This window comes from Schistocerca gregaria, unplaced genomic scaffold, assembly GCF_023897955.1.
Source record: "Schistocerca gregaria isolate iqSchGreg1 unplaced genomic scaffold, iqSchGreg1.2 ptg000244l, whole genome shotgun sequence".
In the NCBI taxonomy this organism is placed as follows: domain Eukaryota; kingdom Metazoa; phylum Arthropoda; class Insecta; order Orthoptera; family Acrididae; genus Schistocerca; species Schistocerca gregaria.
In genome coordinates, this window is record NW_026061753.1 from 5,353,121 (window position 1) to 5,373,814 (window position 20,694).

The window sequence follows — 20,694 nt, forward strand, 5'->3', positions numbered from 1 at the left end:
CGACATAGCTTTGCAGACGATAAGTACAAGCGTTTCCGAGAGCAGAACGGCCAATGTGACGATCTAGCTTTAAGTCGATTCGATAACAAATGACGAAAACGGACGGATTTCTCTGGTTTTTACTACATATGAACACTTTTCACATTCTCCCCTGCAACTCGGCTGCTAGTCCTCCTTTCATGCAGAATCTTAAGGTCCTAGCTCATGTCCAAGGCACCTAAGCCAGCTAAAAAGTCAATAATCGATACCTAAAACTAGAATTGTACTACTTCTTACTGGCTATTACATCAACTTAGAACCTTCATGTGTGTTCTACTACGGTGGTTTTAGTTTCTCCGCATACCGCAGCACGCGACATAGTTTTGCAGACGATAAGTACAATCGTTTCAGAGAGAAGAGCGGCCAATGTGACGATCTGGCTTTAAGTCGATTCGATAACAAATGACGAAAACGGACGGATGTCTCAGGTTTTTACTACGTATAAACACTTTTCACATTCTCCCGTGCAACGCGGCTGCTAGTCCTCCTTCCATGCAGAATCTTAAGGTCCTAGCTCACGTCCAAGGCACCAAAGCCAGCTAAAAGGTCAATATTCAGTACCTAAAACTTGAATTGTACTACCTCTTACTGGCTAGTATAATCAACTTAGAAGCTTCATCTGTGTTCTACTATGGTGCTTGTAGTGTCTCAGCATACCGCAGCACGCGACATAGCTTTGCAGACGATAAGTACAACCGTTTCAGAGAGAAGAGCGGCCAATGTGTCGATCTGGCTTTAAGTCGATTCGATAACAAATGACGAAAACGGACGGATTTCTCAGGTTTTTACTACATATGAAAACTTTTCACATTCTCCCGTGCAACTCGGCTGCTAGTCCTCCTTTCATGCAGAATCCTAAGGTCCTAGCTCATGTCCAAGGCACCAAAGCCAGCTAAAAAGTCAATAATCGATACCCAAAACTTGAATTGGATTACTTCTTACTGGCTATTACATCAACTTAGATGCTTCATCTGTTTCCTACTATGGTGCTTTTAGTGTCTCCACATACCGCAGCACGCAACATAGCTTTGCAGACGATAAGTACAACCGTTTCAGAGAGAAGAGCGGCCAATGTGACGATCTGGCTTTAAGTCGATTCGATAACAAATGACGAAAACGGACGGATTTCTCAGGTTTTTACTACATATGAACACTTTTCACATTCTCCCGTGCCACTCGATTGCTAGTCCTCCTTTCAAGCAGAATATTAAGGTCCTAGCTCATGTCCAAGGCACCAAAGCCAGCTAAAAAGTCAATAATTGATACCTAAAACTTGAATGCTACTACTTCTTACTGGCTATTACATCAACTTAGAAGCTTCATCTATGTTCTACTATGGTGCTTTTAGTGTCTCCACATACCGCAGCACGCGACATAGCTTTGCAGACGATAAGTACAACCGTTTCAGAGAGAAGAGCGGCCAATATGACGATCTGGCTTTAGGTCGATTCGATAACAAATGACGAAAACGGACAGATTTCTAAGGTTTTTACTACATATGAACACTTTTCACATTCTCCCGTGCAACTCGGCTGCTAGTCCTCCTTTCATGCAGAATGTTGAGGTCCTAGCTCATGTCCAAGGCACCAAAGCCAGCTAAAAAGTCAATAATCCATACCTAAAACTTGAATTGTACTACTTCTTACTGGCTATTACATCAACTTAGAAGCTTCATCTGTGTTCTACTATGGTGCTTTTAGTGTCTCCGCATACCGCAGCACGCGACATAGCTTTGCAGACGATAAGTACAACCATTTCAGAGAGAAGAGCGGCCAATGTGACGATCTGGCTTTAAGTCGATTCGATAACAAATGACGAAAACGGACGGATTTCTCAGGTTTTTACTACATATGAACACTTTTCACATTCTCCCATGCAACTCGGCTGCTAGTCCTCCTTTCATGGAGAATCTTAAGGTCCTAGCTCATGTCCAAGGTACCAAAGCCAGCTAAAAAGTCAATAATCGATACCTAAAACTTGAATTGTACTACTTCTGACTGGCTATTACATCAACTTAGAAGCTTCATCTGTGTTCTACTGTGGTGCTTTTAGTGTCTCAGCATACCGCAGCACGCGACATAGCTTTGCAAACGACAAGTACAACCGTTTCAGAGAGAAGAGCATCCAATGTGACGATCTGGCTTTAAGTCGATTCGATAACAAATGACGAAAACGGACGGATTTCTCGGGTTTTTACTACATATGAACACTTTTCACATTCTCCCGTGCAACGCGGCTGCTAGTCCTCCTTCCATGCAGAATCTTAAGGTCCTAGCTCACGTCCAAGGCACCAAAGCCAGCTAAAAGGTCAATATTCAGTACCTAAAACTTGAATTGTACTACCTCTTACTGGCTAGTACATCAACTTAGAAGCTTCATCTGTGTTCTACTATGGTGCTTGTAGTGTCTCAGCATACCGCAGCACGCGACATAGCTTTGCAGACGATAAGTACAACCGTTTCAGAGAGAAGAGCGGCCAATGTGTCGATCTGGCTTTAAGTCGATTCGATAACAAATGACAAAAACGGACGGATTTCTCAGGTTTTTACTACATATGAAAACTTTTCACATTCTCCCGTGCAACTCGGCTGCTAGTCCTCCTTTCATGCAGAATCTTAAGGTCCTAGCTCATGTCCAAGGCACCAAAGCCAGCTAAAAAGTCAATAATCGATACCCAAAACTTGAATTGGATTACTTCTTACTGGCTATTACATCAACTTAGATGCTTCATCTGTTTCCTACTATGGTGCTTTTAGTGTCCTCCACATACCGCAGCACGCAACATAGCTTTGCAGACGATAAGTACAACCGTTTCAGAGAGAAGAGCGGCCAATATGACGATCTGGCTTTAAGTCGATTCGATAACAAATGACGAAAACGGACAGATTTCTAAGGTTTTTACTACATATGAACACTTTTCACATTCTCCCGTGCAACTCGGCTGCTAGTCCTCCTTTCATGCAGAATGTTGAGGTCCTAGCTCATGTCCAAGGCACCAAAGCCAGCTAAAAAGTCAATAATCCATACCTAAAACTTGAATTGTACTATTTCTTACTGGCTACTACATCAACTTAGAAGCTTCATCTGTGTTCTACTATGGTGCTTTTAGTGTCTCCGCATACCGCAGCACGCGACATAGCTTTGCAGACGATAAGTACAACCGTTTCAGAGAGAAGAGCGGCCAATGTGACGATCTGGCTTTAAGTCGATTCGATAACAAATGACGAAAACGGACGGATTTCTCAGGTTTTTACTACATATGAACACTTTTCACATTCTCCCATGCAACTCGGCTGCTAGTCCTCCTTTCATGGAGAATCTTAAGGTCCTAGCTCATGTCCAAGGTACCAAAGCCAGCTAAAAAGTCAATAATCGATACCTAAAACTTGAATTGTAATATTTCTGACTGGCTATTACATCAACTTAGAAGCTTCATCTGTGTTCTACTGTGGTGCTTTTAGTATCTCAGCATACCGCAGCACGCGACATAGCTTTGCAAACGACAAGTACAACCGTTTCAGAGAGAAGAGCATCCAATGTGACGATCTGGCTTTAAGTCGATTCGATAACAAATGACGAAAACGGACGGATTTCTCGGGTTTTTACTACATATGAACACTTTTCACATTCTCCCATGCAAATCGGCTGCTAGTCCTCCTTTCATGAAGAATGTTAAGGTCCTAGCTCATGTCCAAGGCACCAAAGCCAGCTAAAAGGTCAATATTCAATACCTAAAACTTGAATTGTACTACTTCTTCCTGGCTATTACGTCAACTTAGAAGCTTCATCTGTGTTCTACTATGGTGCTTTTAGTGTCTCCGCATACCGCAGCACGCGACATAGCTTTGCAGACGATAAGTACAACCGTTTCAGAGAGAAGAGCGGCCAATGTGACGATCTGGCTTTAAGTCGATTCGATAACAAACGACGAAAACGGAAGGATGTCTCAGGTTTTTACTACATATGAACACTTTTCACATTCTCCCGTGCAACTCGATAGCTAGTCCTCCTGTCATGCAGAATATTAAGGTCCTAGCTCATGTCCAAGGCACCAAAGCCAGCTAAAAAGTCAATAATCGATACCTAAAACTTGAATTGGACTACTTCTTACTGGCTATTACATCAACTTAGAAGCTTCATCTGTGTTCTACTATGGTGCTTTTCCTGTTTCCGCCGACGGCAACACTCGACATAGCTTTGCAGACGATAAGTACAACCGTTTCCGAGAGCAGAGCGGCCAATGTGACGATCTGGCTTTAAGTCAATTCCATAACAAATGACAAAAACGAACGGATTTCTCAGGTTTTTACTACATATGAACACTTTTCACATTCTCCCCTGCTACTCGCCTGCTAGTCCTCCTTTCATGCAGAATCGTAGGGTCCTAGCTCATGTCCAAGGCACCAAAGCCAGCTAAAAAGTCAATAATCGATACCTAAAACTTGAATTGTACAACTTCTCACTTGCTACTACATCAACTTAGAAGCTTGAACTGTGTTCTACTATGGTGAGTGCAGTGTCTCCGGATACCGCAGCACGCGACATAGCTTTGCAGACGATAAGTACAAGCGTTTCAGAGAGAAGAGCGGCCAATGTGACGATCTGGCTTTAAGTCGATTCGATAACAAATGACGGAAACGGAAGGATTTTTAAGGTTTTTACTACATATGAACACTTTTCACATTCTCCCCTGCAACTCGGCTGCCAGTCCTCCTTTCATGCAGAATCTTAAGGTCCTAGCTCATGTCCAAGGCACCAAAGCCAGCTAAAAAGTCAATAATCGATACCTAAAACTTGAATTGTACTACCTCTTACTGGCTATTACATCAACTTTGAAGCATGAACTGTGTTCTACTATGGTGAGTGCAGTGTCTCCGGATACCGCAGCACGCGACATAGCTTTGCAGACGATAAGTACAAGCGTTTCGGAGAGAAGAGCGGCCAATGTGACGATCTGGCTTTAAGTCGATTCGATAACAAATGACGAAAATGGACGGATTTCTAAGGTTTTTACTACATATGAACACTTTTCACATTCTCCCGTGCAACTCGGCTGCTAGTCCTCCTTTCATGCAGAATCTTAAGGTCCTAGCTCATGTCCAAGGTAACAAAGCCAGCTAAAAAGTCAATAATCGATACCTAAAACTTGAATTGTACTACTTCTTACTGGCTAATACATCAACTTAGAAGCTTCATCTGTGTTCTACTACGGTGCTTTTAGTTCCTCCGCATACCGCAGCACGCGACATAGTTTTGCAGACGATAAGTACAACCGTTTCAGAGAGAAGAGCGGCCAATGTGACGATCTGGCTTTAAGTCGATTCGATAACAAATGACGAAAACGGAAGGATTTCTAAGGTTTTTACTCCATATGAACACTTTTAACATTCTCCCGTGCAACTCGGCTGCTAGTCCTCCTTTCATGCACAATCTTAAGGTCCTAGCTCATGTCCAAGGCACCAAAGCCAGCTAAAAAGTCAATAATCGATACCTAAAACATGAATTGTACTACTTATTACTGGCTATTACATCAACTTAAAAGCTTCATCTGTGTTCTACTATGGTGATTTTAGTGTCTCCGCATACCGCAGCACGCGACATAGCTTTGCAGACGATAAGTACAAGCGTTTCAGAGAGAAGAGCGGCCAATGTGACGATCTGGCTTTAAGTCGATTCGATAACAAATGACGAAAACGGAAGGATTTCTAAGGTTTTTACTACATATGAACACTTTTCACATTCTCCCGTGCAACGCGGCTGCTAGTCCTCCTTTCATGCAGAAATTTAAGGTCCTAGCTCATGTCCAAGGCAACAAAGCCAGCTAAAAAGTCAATAATCGATACCTAAAACTTGAATTGGACTACTTCTTACTGGCTATTACATCAACTTAGAAGCTTCAACTGTGTTCTACTATGGTGATTTTAGTGTCTCCACATACCGCAGCACTCGACATAGCTTTGCAGACGATAAGTACAACCGTTTCAGAGAGAAGAGCGGCCAATGTGACGATCTGGCTTTAAGTCGATTCGATAACAAATGACGAAAACGGACGGATTTCTTAGGTTTTTACTACATATGAACACTTTTCACATTCTCCCGTGCAACTCGGCTGCTAGTCCTCCTTTCAAGCAGAATCTTAAGGTGCTAGCTCATGTCCAAGGCACCAAAGCCAGCTAAAAAGTCATTAATCGATACCTAAAACTTGAATTGTACTACTTCTTACTGGCAATTACATCAACTTAGAAGCTTCATCTGTGTTCTACTACGGTGCTTTTCCTGTTTCCGCCTACGGCAACACGCGACATAGCTTTGCAGACGATAAGTACAACCGTTTCCGAGAGCACAGCGGGCAATGTGACGATCTGGCTTTAAGTCGATTCGATAACAAATGACGAAAACGGACGGATTTCTCAGGTTTTTACTACATATGAACACTTTTCACATTCTCCCCTGCAACTCGGCTGCCAGTCCTCCTTTCATGCAGAATCGTAAGGTCCTAGCTCATGTCCAAGGCACCAAAGCCAGCTAAAAAGTCAATAATCGATACCTAAAACTTGAAATGGACTACTTCTTACTGGCTATTACATCAACTTAGAAGCTTCATCTGTGTTCTACTATGATGCTTTTCCTGTTTCCGCCTACGGCAACACGCGACATAGCTTTGCAGACGATAAGTACAAGCGTTTCCGAGAGCAGAACGGCCAATGTGACGATCTGGCTTAAAGTCGATTCGATAACAAATGACGAAAACGGACGGATTTCTCGGGTTTTTACTACATATGAACACTTTTCACATTCTCCCATGCAAATCGGCTGCTAGTCCTCCTTTCATGAAGAATGTTAAGGTCCTAGCTCATGTCCAAGGCACCAAAGCCAGCTAAAAGGTCAATATTCAATACCTAAAACTTGAATTGTACTACTTCTTCCTGGCTATTACGTCAACTTAGAAGCTTCATCTGTGTTCTACTATGGTGCTTTTAGTGTCTCCGCATACCGCAGCACGCGACATAGCTTTGCAGACGATAAGTACAACCGTTTCAGAGAGAAGAGCGGCCAATGTGACGATCTGGCTTTAAGTCGATTCGATAACAAACGACGAAAACGGAAGGATGTCTCAGGTTTTTACTACATATGAACACTTTTCACATTCTCCCGTGCAACTCGATAGCTAGTCCTCCTTTCATGCAGAATATTAAGGTCCTAGCTCATGTCCAAGGCACCAAAGCCAGCTAAAAAGTCAATAATCGATACCTAAAACTTGAATTGGACTACTTCTTACTGGCTATTACATCAACTTAGAAGCTTCATCTGTGTTCTACTATGGTGCTTTTCCTGTTTCCGCCGACGGCAACACTCGACATAGCTTTGCAGACGATAAGTACAACCGTTTCCGAGAGCAGAGCGGCCAATGTGACGATCTGGCTTTAAGTCAATTCCATAACAAATGACAAAAACGAACGGATTTCTCAGGTTTTTACTACATATGAACACTTTTCACATTCTCCCCTGCTACTCGCCTGCTAGTCCTCCTTTCATGCAGAATCGTAGGGTCCTAGCTCATGTCCAAGGCACCAAAGCCAGCTAAAAAGTTAATAATCGATACCTAAAACTTGAATTGTACAACTTCTCACTTGCTACTACATCAACTTAGAAGCTTGAACTGTGTTCTACTATGGTGAGTGCAGTGTCTCCGGATACCGCAGCACGCGACATAGCTTTGCAGACGATAAGTACAAGCGTTTCAGAGAGAAGAGCGGCCAATGTGACGATCTGGCTTTAAGTCGATTCGATAACAAATGACGGAAACGGAAGGATTTTTAAGGTTTTTACTACATATGAACACTTTTCACATTCTCCCGTGCAACTCGGCTGCCAGTCCTCCTTTCATGCAGAATCTTAAGGTCCTAGCTCATGTCCAAGGCACCAAAGCCAGCTAAAAAGTCAATAATCGATACCTAAAACTTGAATTGTACTACCTCTTACTGGCTATTACATCAACTTTGAAGCATGAACTGTGTTCTACTATGGTGAGTGCAGTGTCTCCGGATACCGCAGCACGCGACATAGCTTTGCAGACGATAAGTACAAGCGTTTCGGAGAGAAGAGCGGCCAATGTGACGATCTGGCTTTAAGTCGATTCGATAACAAATGACGAAAATGGACGGATTTCTAAGGTTTTTACTACATATGAACACTTTTCACATTCTCCCGTGCAACTCGGCTGCTAGTCCTCCTTTCATGCAGAATCTTAAGGTCCTAGCTCTTGTCCAAGGTAACAAAGCCAGCTAAAAAGTCAATAATCGATACCTAAAACTTGAATTGTACTACTTCTTACTGGCTAATACATCAACTTAGAAGCTTCATCTGTGTTCTACTACGGTGCTTTTAGTTCCTCCGCATACCGCAGCACGCGACATAGTTTTGCAGACGATAAGTACAACCGTTTCAGAGAGAAGAGCGGCCAATGTGACGATCTGGCTTTAAGTCGATTCGATAACAAATGACGAAAACGGACGGATTTCTAAGGTTTTTACTCCATATGAACACTTTTAACATTCTCCCGTGCAACTCGGCTGCTAGTCCTCCTTTCATGCACAATCTTAAGGTCCTAGCTCATGTCCAAGGCACCAAAGCCAGCTAAAAAGTCAATAATCGATACCTAAAACATGAATTGTACTACTTCTTACTGGCTATTACATCAACTTAAAAGCTTCATCTGTGTTCTACTATGGTGATTTTAGTGTCTCCGCATACCGCAGCACGCGACATAGCTTTGCAGACGATAAGTACAAGCGTTTCAGAGAGAAGAGCGGCCAATGTGTCGATCTGGCTTTAAGTCGATTCGATAACAAATGACGAAAACGGAAGGATTTCTAAGGTTTTTACTACATATGAACACTTTTCACATTCTCCCGTGCAACGCGGCTGCTAGTCCTCCTTTCATGCAGAAATTTAAGGTCCTAGCTCATGTCCAAGGCAACAAAGCCAGCTAAAAAGTCAATAATCGATACCTAAAACTTGAATTGGACTACTTCTTACTGGCTATTACATCAACTTAGAAGCTTCAACTGTGGTCTACTATGGTGATTTTAGTGTCTCCACATACCGCAGCACTCGACATAGCTTTGCAGACGATAAGTACAACCGTTTCAGAGAGAAGAGCGGCCAATGTGACGATCTGGCTTTAAGTCGATTCGATAACAAATGACGAAAACGGACGGATTTCTTAGGTTTTTACTACATATGAACACTTTTCACATTCTCCCGTGCAACTCGGCTGCTAGTCCTCCTTTCAAGCAGAATCTTAAGGTGCTAGCTCATGTCCAAGGCACCAAAGCCAGCTAAAAAGTCAATAATCGATACCTAAAACTTGAATTCCACTACTTCTTACTGGCTATTATATCAACTTAGAAGCTTCATCTGTGTTCTACTATGGTGCTTTTCCTGTTTCCGCCTACGGCAACACTCGACGTAGCTTTGCAGACGATAAGTACAACCGTTTCCGAGAGCAGAGCGGCCAATGTGACGATCTGGCTTTAAGTCGATTCGATAACAAATGACGAAAACGGAAGGATTTCTAAGTTTTTTACTACATATGAACACTTTTCACATTCTCCCGTGCACCGCGGCAGCTAGTCCTCCTTTCATGCAGAAATTTAAGGTCCTAGCTCATGTCCAAGGCACCAAAGCCAGCTAAAAAGTCATTAATCGATACCTAAAACTTGAATTGTACTACTTCTTACTGGCAATTACATCAACTTAGAAGCTTCATCTGTGTTCTACTACGGTGCTTTTCCTGTTTCCGCCTACGGCAACACGCGACATAGCTTTGCAGACGATAAGTACAACCGTTTCCGAGAGCACAGCGGGCAATGTGACGATCTGGCTTTAAGTCGATTCGATAACAAATGACGAAAACGGACGGATTTCTCAGGTTTTTACTACATATGAACACTTTTCACATTCTCCCCTGCAACTCGGCTGCCAGTCCTCCTTTCATGCAGAATCGTAAGGTCCTAGCTCATGTCCAAGGCACCAAAGCCAGCTAAAAAGTCAATAATCGATACCTAAAACTTGAAATGGACTACTTCTTACTGGCTATTACATCAACTTAGAAGCTTCATCTGTGTTCTACTATGATGCTTTTCCTGTTTCCGCCTACGGCAACACGCGACATAGCTTTGCAGACGATAAGTACAAGCGTTTCCGAGAGCAGAACGGCCAATGTGACGATCTGGCTTTAAGTCGATTCGATAACAAATGACGAAAATGGACGGATTTCTCTGGTTTTTACTACATATGAACACTTTTCACATTCTCCCGTGCAACTCGATTGCTAGTCCTCCTTTCATGCAGAATATTAAGGTCCTAGCTCATGTCCAAGGCACCAAAGCCAGCTAAAAAGTCAATAATCGATACCTAAAACTTGAATTGGACTACTTCTTGCTGGCTTTTACATCAACTTAGAAGCTTCATCTGTGTTCTACTATGGTGCTTTTCCTGTTTCCGCCTACGGCAACACTCGACATAGCTTTGCAGGCGATAAGTACAACCGTTTAGAAAGCAGAGCGGCCAATGTGACGATCTGTCTTTAAGTCGATTCGATAACAAATGACGAAAACGGAAGGATTTCTAAGGTTTTTACTACATATGAACACTTTTCACATTCTCCCCTGCAACTCGGCTGCCAGTCCTCCTTTCATGCAGAATCTTAAGGTCCTAGCTCATGTCCAAGGCACCAAAGCCAGCTAAAAAGTCAATAATCGATACCTAAAACTTGAATTGTACTACTTCTTACTGGCTATTACATCAACTTTGAAGCTTGAACTGTGTTGTACTATGGTGAGTGCAGTGTCTCCGGATACCGCAGCACGCGACATAGCTTTGCAGACGATAAGTACAAGCGTTTCGGAGAGAAGAGCGGCCAATGTGACGATCTGGCTTTAAGTCGATTCGATAACAAATGACGAAAACGGACGGATTTCTAAGGTTTTTACTACATATGAACACTTTTCACATTCTCCCGTGCAACTCGGCTGCTAGTCCTCCTTTCATGCACAATCTTAAGGTCCTAGCTCATGTCCAAGGCAACAAAGCCAGCTAAAAAGTCAATAATCGATACCTAAAACTTGAATTGTACTACTTCTTACTGGCTAATACATCAACTTAGAAGCTTCATCTGTGTTCTACTACGGTGCTTTTAGTTCCTCCGCATACCGCAGCACGCGACATAGTTTTGCAGACGATAAGTACAACCGTTTCAGAGAGAAGAGCGGCCAATGTGACGATCTGGCTTTAAGTCGATTCGATAACAAATGACGAAAACGGACGGATTTCTAAGGTTTTTACTACATATGAACACTTTTAACATTCTCCCGTGCAACTCGGCTGCTAGTCCTCCTTTCATGCACAATCTTAAGGTCCTAGCTCATGTCCAAGATACCAAAGCCAGCTAAAAAGTCAATAATCGATACCTAAAACATGAATTGTACTACTTCTTACTGGCTATTACATCAACTTAAAAGCTTCATCTGTGTTCTACTATGGTGATTTTAGTGTCTCCGCATACCGCAGCACGCGACATAGCTTTGCAGACGATAAGTACAAGCGTTTCAGAGAGAAGAGCGGTCAATGTGACGATCTGGCTTTAAGTCGATTCGATAACAAATGACGAAAACGGAAGGATTTCTAAGGTTTTTACTACATATGAACACTTTTCACATTCTCCCGTGCAACGCGGCTGCTAGTCCTCCTTTCATGCAGAAATTTAAGGTCCTAGCTCATGTCCAAGGCAACAAAGCCAGCTAAAAAGTCAATAATCGATACCTAAAACTTGAATTGTACTACTTCTTACTGGCTATTACATCAACTTAGAAGCTTCAACTGTGTTCTACTATGGTGATTTTAGTGTCTCCACATACCGCAGCACTCGACATAGCTTTGCAGACGATAAGTACAACCGTTTCAGAGAGAAGAGCGGCCAATGTGACGATCTGGCTTTAAGTCGATTCGATAACAAATGACGAAAACGGACGGATTTCTCAGGTTTTTACTACATATGAACACTTTTCACATTCTCCCGTGCAACTGGGCTGCTAGTCCTCCTTTCATGCAGAATCTTAAGGTGCTAGCTCATGTCCAAGGCACCAAAGCCAGCTAAAAAGTCAATAATCGATACCTAAAACTTGAATTCCACTACTTCTTACTGGCTATTACATCAACTTAGAAGCTTCATCTGTGTTCTACTATGGTGCTTTTCCTGTTTCCGCCTACGGCAACACTCGACATAGCTTTGCAGACGATAAGTACAACCGTTTCCGAGAGCAGAGCGGCCAATGTGACGATCTGGCTTTAAGTCAATTCGATAACAAATGACAAAAACGAACGGATTTCTCAGGTTTTTACTACATATGAACACTTTTCACATTCTCCCCTGCAACTCGCCTGCTAGTCCTCCTTTCATGCAGAATCGTAGGGTCCTAGCTCATGTCCAAGGCACCAAAGCCAGCTAAAAAGTCAATAATCGATACCTAAAACTTGAATTGTACAACTTCTCACTTGCTATTACATCAACTTAGAAGCTTGAACTGTGTTCTACTATGGGGAGTGCAGTGTCTCCGGATACCGCAGCACGCGACATAGCTTTGCAGACGATAAGTACAAGCGTTTCAGAGAGAAGAGCGGCCAATGTGACGATCTGGCTTTAAGTCGATTCGATAACAAATGACGAAAACGGACGGATTTCTAAGGTTTTTACTACATATGAACACTTTTAACATTCTCCCGTGCAACTCGGCTGCTAGTCCTCCTTTCATGCAGAATGTTAAGGTCCTAGCTCATGTCCAAGGCACCAAAGCCAGCTAAAAAGTCAATAATCGATACCTAAAACATGATTTGTACTACTTCTTACTGGCTATTACATCAACTTAAAGGCTTCATCTGTGTTCTACTATGGTGATTTTAGTGTCTCCGCATACCGCAGCACGCGACATAGCTTTGCAGACGATAAGTACAAGCGCTTCAGAGAGAAGAGCGGCCAATGTGACGATCTGGCTTTAAGTCGATTCGATAACAAATGACGAAAACGGAAGGATTTCTAAGTTTTTTACTACATATGAACACTTTTCACATTCTCCCGTGCACCGCGGCTGCTAGTCCTCCTTTCATGCAGAAATTTAAGGTCCTAGCTCATGTCCAAGGCACCAAAGCCAGCTAAAAAGTCATTAATCGATACCTAAAACTTGAATTGTACTACTTCTTACTGGCAATTACATCAACTTAGAAGCTTCATCTGTGTCCTACTATGATGCTTTTCCTGTTTCCGCCTACGGCAACACGCGACATAGCTTTGCAGACGATAAGTACAAGCGTTTCAGAGAGAAGAGCGGCCAATGTGACGATCTGGCTTTAAGTCGATTCGATAACAAATGACGAAAACGGACGGATTTCTAAGGTTTTTACTACATATGAACACTTTTAACATTCTCCCGTGCAACTCGGCTGCTAGTCCTCCTTTCATGCAGAATGTTAAGGTCCTAGCTCATGTCCAAGGCACCAAAGCCAGCTAAAAAGTCAATAATCGATACCTAAAACTTGAATTGTACAACTTCTCACTTGCTATTACATCAACTTAGAAGCTAGAACTGTGTTCTACTATGGGGAGTGCAGTGTCTCCGGATACCGCAGCACGCGACATAGCTTTGCAGACGATAAGTACAAGCGTTTCAGAGAGAAGAGCGGCCAATGTGACGATCTGGCTTTAAGTCGATTCGATAACAAATGACAAAAACGGACGGATTTCTAAGCTTTTTACTACATATGAACACTTTTAACATTCTCCCGTGCAACTCGGCTGCTAGTCCTCCTTTCATGCAGAATGTTAAGGTCCTAGCTCATGTCCAAGGCACCAAAGCCAGCTAAAAAGTCAATAATCGATACCTAAAACTTGAATTGTACTACTTCTTACTGGCTATTACATCAACTTTGAAGCTTGAACTGTGTTCTACTATGGTGAGTGCAGTGTCTCCGGATACCGCAGCACGCGACATAGCTTTGCAGACGATAAGTACAAGCGTTTCGGAGAGAAGAGCGGCCAATGTGACGATCTGGCTTTAAGTCGATTCGATAACAAATGACGAAAATGGACGGAATTCTAAGGTTTTTACTACATATGAACACTTTTCACATTCTCCCCTGCAACTCGGCTGCTAGTCCTCCTTTCATGCAGAATCATAAGGTCCTAGCTCATGTCCAAGGCAACAAAGCCAGCTAAAAAGTCAATAATCGATACCTAAAACTTGAATTGTACTACTTCTTACTGGCTAATACATCAACTTAGAAGCTTCATCTGTGTTCTACTACGGTGCTTTTAGTTCCTCCACATACCGCAGCACGCGACATAGTTTTGCAGACGATAAGTACAACCGTTTCAGAGAGAAGAGCGGCCAATGTGACGATCTGGCTTTAAGTCGATTCGATAACAAATGACGAAAACGGACGGATTTCTAAGGTTTTTACTACATATGAACACTTTTAACATTCTCCCGTGCAACTCGGCTGCTAGTCCTCCTTTCATGCACAATCTTAAGGTCCTAGCTCATGTCCAAGGCACCAAAGCCAGCTAAAAAGTCAATAATCGATACCGAAAACATGAATTGTACTACTTCTTACTGGCTATTACATCAACTTAAAAGCTTCATCTGTGTTCTACTATGGTGATTTTAGTGTCTCCGCATACCGCAGCACGCGACATAGCTTTGCAGACGATAAGTACAAGCGTTTCAGAGAGAAGAGCGGCCAATGTGACGATCTGGCTTTAAGTCGATTCGATAACAAATGACGAAAACGGAAGGATTTCTAAGGTTTTTACTACATATGAACACTTTTCACATTCTCCCGTGCAACGCGGCTGCTAGTCCTCCTTTCATGCAGAAATTTAAGGTCCTAGCTCATGTCCAAGGCAACAAAGCCAGCTAAAAAGTCAATAATCGATACCTAAAACTTGAATTGTACTACTTCTTACTGGCTATTACATCAACTTAGAAGCTTCATCTGTGTTCTACTATGGTGATTTTAGTGTCTCCACATACCGCAGCACGCGACATAGCTTTGCAGACGATAAGTACAACCGTTTCAGAGAGAAGAGCGGCCAATGTGACGATCTGGCTTTAAGTCGATTCGATAACAAATGACGAAAACGGACGGATTTCGCAGGTTTTTACTACATATGAACACTTTTCACATTCTCCCGTGCAACTCGGCTGCTAGTCCTCCTTTCATGCAGAATCTTAAGGTGCTAGCTCATGTCCAAGGCACCAAAGCCAGCTAAAAAGTCAATAATCGATACCCAAAACTTGAATTCCACTACATCTTACTGGCTATTACATCAACTTAGAAGCTTCATCTGTGTTCTACTATGGTCCTTTTAGTGTCTCCACATACCGCAGCACGCGACATAGCTTTGCAGACGATAAGTACAAGCGTGTCAGAGAGAAGAGCGGTCAATGTGACGATCTGGCTTTAAGTCGATTCGATAACAAATGACCAAAACGGACGGATTTCTCAGGTTTTTACTACATATGAACACTTTTCACATTCTCCCCTGCAACTCGGCTGCTAGTCCTCCTTTCATGCAGAATCTTAAGGTCCTAGCTCATGTCCAAGGCACCAAAGCCAGCTAAAAAGTCAATAATCGATACCTAAAACTTGAATTGGACTACTTCTTACTGGCTATTACATCAACTTAGAAGCTTCATCTGTGTTCTACTATGGTGCTTTTCCTGTTTCCGCCTACGGCAACACGCGACATAGCTTTGCAGACGATAAGTACAAGCGTTTCGGAGAGAAGAGCGGCCAATGTGACGATCTGGCTTTAAGTCGATTCGATAACAAATGACGAAAATGGACGGATTTCTAAGGTTTTTACTACATATGAACACTTTTCACATTCTCCCGTGCAACTCGGCTGCTAGTCCTCCTTTCATGCAGAATGTTAAGGTCCTAGCTCATGTCCAAGGCAACAAAGCCAGCTAAAAAGTCAATAATCGATACCTAAAACTTGAATTGTACTACTTCTTACTGGCTAATACATCAACTTAGAAGCTTCATCTGTGTTCTACTACGGTGCTTTTAGTTTCTCCGCATACCGCAGCACGCGACATAGTTTTGCAGACGATAAGTACAACCGTTTCAGAGAGAAGAGCGGCCAATGTGACGATCTGGCTTTAAGTCGATTCGATAACAAATGACGAAAACGGACGGATTTCTAAGGTTTTTACTACATATGAACACTTTTCACATTCTCCCGTGCAACTCGGCTGCTAGTCCTCCTTTCATGCAGAATCTTAAGGTGCTAGCTCATGTCCAAGGCACCAAAGCCAGCTAAAAAGTCAATAATCGATACCTAAAACTTGAATTACACTACTTCTTACTGGCTATTACATCAACTTAGAAGCTTCATCTGTGTTCTACTATGGTCCTTTTAGTGTCTCCACATACCGCAGCACGCGACATAGCTTTGCAGACGATAAGTACAAGCGTTTCAGAGAGAAGAGCGGCCAATGTGACGATCTGGCTTTAAGTCGATTCGATAACAAATGACGAAAACGGAAGGATTTCTAAGGTTTTTACTACATATGAACACTTTTCACATTCTCCCATGCAACGCGGCTGCTAGTCCTCCTTTCATGCAGAAATTTAAGGTCCTAGCTCATGTCCAAGGCACCAAAGCCAGCTAAAAAGTCAATAATCGATACCTAAAACTTGAATTGGACTACTTCTTACTGGCTATTACATCAACTTAGAAGCTTCATCTGTGTTCTACTATGGTGCTTTTCCTGTTTCCGCCTACGGCAACACGCGACATAGCTTTGCAGACGATACGTACAAGCGTTTCGGAGAGAAGAGCGGCCAATGTGACGATCTGGCTTTAAGTCGATTCGATAACAAATGACGAAAATGGACGGATTTCTAAGGTTTTTACTACATATGAACACTTTTCACATTCTCCCGTGCAACTCGGCTGCTAGTCCTCCTTTCATGCAGAATGTTAAGGTCCTAGCTCATGTCCAAGGCAACAAAGCCAGCTAAAAAGTCAATAATCGATACCTAAAACTTGAATTGTACTACTTCTTACTGGCTAATACATCAACTTAGAAGCTTCATCTGTGTTCTACTACGGTGCTTTTAGTTTCTCCGCATACCGCAGCACGCGACATAGTTTTGCAGACGATAAGTACAACCGTTTCAGAGAGAAGAGCGGCCAATGTGACGATCTGGCTTTAAGTCGATTCGATAACAAATGACGAAAACGGACGGATTTCTAAGGTTTTTACTACATATGAACACTTTTCACATTCTCCCGTGCAACTCGGCTGCTAGTCCTCCTTTCATGCACAATCTTAAGGTCCTAGCTCATGTCCAAGGCACCAAGGCAGCTAAAAAGTCAATAATCGATACCTAAAACATGAATTGTACTACTTCTTACTGGCTATTACATCAACTTAAAAGCTTCATCTGTGTTCTACTATGGTGATTTTAGTGTCTCCGCATACCGCAGCACGCGACATAGCTTTGCAGACGATAAGTACAAGCGTTTCAGAGAGAAGAGCGGCCAATGTGACGATCTGGCTTTAAGTCGATTCGATAACAAATGACGAAAACGGAAGGATTTCTAAGGTTTTTACTACATATGGACACTTTTCACATTCTCCCGTGCAACGCGGCTGCTAGTCCTCCTTTCATGCAGAAATTTAAGGTCCTAGCTCATGTCCAAGGCAACAAAGCCAGCTAAAAAGTCAATAATCGATACCTAAAACTTGAATTGTACTACTTCTTACTGGCTATTACATCAACTTAGAAGCTTCATCTGTGTTCTACTATGGTGATTTTAGTGTCTCCACATACCGCAGCACGCGACATAGCTTTGCAGACGATAAGTACAACCGTTTCAGAGAGAAGAGCGGCCAATGTGACGATCTGGCTTTAAGTCGATTCGATAACAAATGACGAAAACGGACGGATTTCGCAGGTTTTTACTACATATGAACACTTTTCACATTCTCCCGTGCAACTCGGCTGCTAGTCCTCCTTTCATGCAGAATCTTAAGGTGCTAGCTCATGTCCAAGGCACCAAAGCCAGCTAAAAAGTCAATAATCGATACCCAAAACTTGAATTCCACTACATCTTACTGGCTATTACATCAACTTAGAAGCTTCATCTGTGTTCTACTATGGTCCTTTTAGTGTCTCCACATACCGCAGCACGCGACATAGCTTTGCAGACGATAAGTACAAGCGTGTCAGAGAGAAGAGCGGTCAATGTGACGATCTGGCTTTAAGTCGATTCGATAACAAATGACCAAAACGGACGGATTTCTCAGGTTTTTACAACATATGAACACTTTTCACATTCTCCCCTGCAACTCGGCTGCTAGTCCTCCTTTCATGCAGAATCTTAAGGTCCTAGCTCATGTCCAAGGCACCAAAGCCAGCTAAAAAGTCAATAATCGATACCTAAAACTTGAATTGGACTACTTCTTACTGGCTATTACATCAACTTAGAAGCTTCATCTGTGTTCTACTATGGTGCTTTTCCTGTTTCCGCCTACGGCAACACGCGACATAGCTTTGCAGACGATAAGTACAAGCGTTTCGGAGAGAAGAGCGGCCAATGTGACGATCTGGCTTTAAGTCGATTCGATAACAAATGACGAAAATGGACGGAATTCTAAGGTTTTTACTACATATGAACACTTTTCACATTCTCCCCTGCAACTCGGCTGCTAGTCCTCCTTTCATGCAGAATCATAAGGTCCTAGCTCATGTCCAAGGCAACAAAGCCAGCTAAAAAGTCAATAATCGATACCTAAAACTTGAATTGTACTACTTCTTACTGGCTAATACATCAACTTAGAAGCTTCATCTGTGTTCTACTACGGTGCTTTTAGTTCCTCCACATACCGCAGCACGCGACATAGTTTTGCAGACGATAAGTACAACCGTTTCAGAGAGAAGAGCGGCCAATGTGACGATCTGGCTTTAAGTCGATTCGATAACAAATGACGAAAACGGACGGATTTCTAAGGTTTTTACTACATATGAACACTTTTAACATTCTCCCGTGCAACTCGGCTGCTAGTCCTCCTTTCATGCACAATCTTAAGGTCCTAGCTCATGTCCAAGGCACCAAAGCCAGCTAAAAAGTCAATAATCGATACCGAAAACATGAATTGTACTACTTCTTACTGGCTATTACATCAACTTAAAAGCTTCATCTGTGTTCTACTATGGTGATTTTAGTGTCTCCGCATACCGCAGCACGCGACATAGCTTTGCAGACGATAAGTACAAGCGTTTCAGAGAGAAGAGCGGCCAATGTGACGATCTGGCTTTAAGTCGATTCGATAACAAATGACGAAAACGGAAGGATTTCTAAGGTTTTTACTACATATGAACACTTTTCACATTCTCCCGTGCAACGCGGCTGCTAGTCCTCCTTTCATGCAGAAATTTAAGGTCCTAGCTCATGTCCAAGGCAACAAAGCCAGCTAAAAAGTCAATAATCGATACCTAAAACTTGAATTGTACTACTTCTTACTGGCAATTACATCAACTTAGAAGCTTCATCTGTGTTCTACTATGGTGCTTTTAGTGTCTCCACATACCGCAGCACGCGACATAGCTTTGCAGACGATAAGTACAACCGTTTCAGAGAGAAGAGCGGCCAATGTGACGATCTGGCTTTAAGTCAATTCGATAACAAATGACGAAAACGGACTTATTTCTCAGGAATTTACAACATATGAACACTTTTCACATTCTCCCGTGCAACTCGGCTGCTAGTCCTCCTTTCATGCAGAATCTTAAGGTCCTAGCTCATGTCCAAGGCACCAAAGCCAGCTAAAAAGTCAATAATCGATACCTAAAACTTCAATTGGACTACTTCTTACTGGCTATTACATCAACTTAGAAGCTTCATCTGTGTTCTACTACGGTGCTTTTCCTGTTTCCGCCTACGGCAGCACGCGACATAGCTTTGCAGACGATAAGTACAACCGTTTCCTAGAGCACAGCGGGCAATGTGACGATCTGGCTTTAAGTCGATTCGATAACAAATGACGAAAACGGACGGATTTCTCAGGTTTTTTCTACATATGAACACTTTTAACATTCTCCCGTGCAACTCGGCTGCTAGTCCTCCTTTCATGCAGAATGTTAAGGTCCTAGCTCATGTCCAAGGCACCAAAGCCAGCTAAAAAGTCAATAATCGATACCTAAAACATGATTTGTACTACTTCTTACTGGCTATTACATCAACTTAAAGGCTTCATCTGTGTTCTACTATGGTGATTTTAGTGTCTCCGCATACCGCAGCACGCGGCATAGCTTTGCAGACGATAAGTACAAGCGTTTCCGAGAGCAGAACGGCCAATGTGACGATCTGGCTTTAAGTCGATTCGATAACAAATGACGAAAATGGACGGATTTCTCTGGTTTTTACTACATATGAACATTTTTCACATTCTTCCCAGCAACTCGGCTGCTAGTCCTCCTTTCATGCAGAATCTTAAGGTCCTAGCTCATGTCCAAGGCACCAAAGCCAGCTAAAAAGTCAATAATCGATACCTAAAACTTGAATTGTACTACTTCTTACTG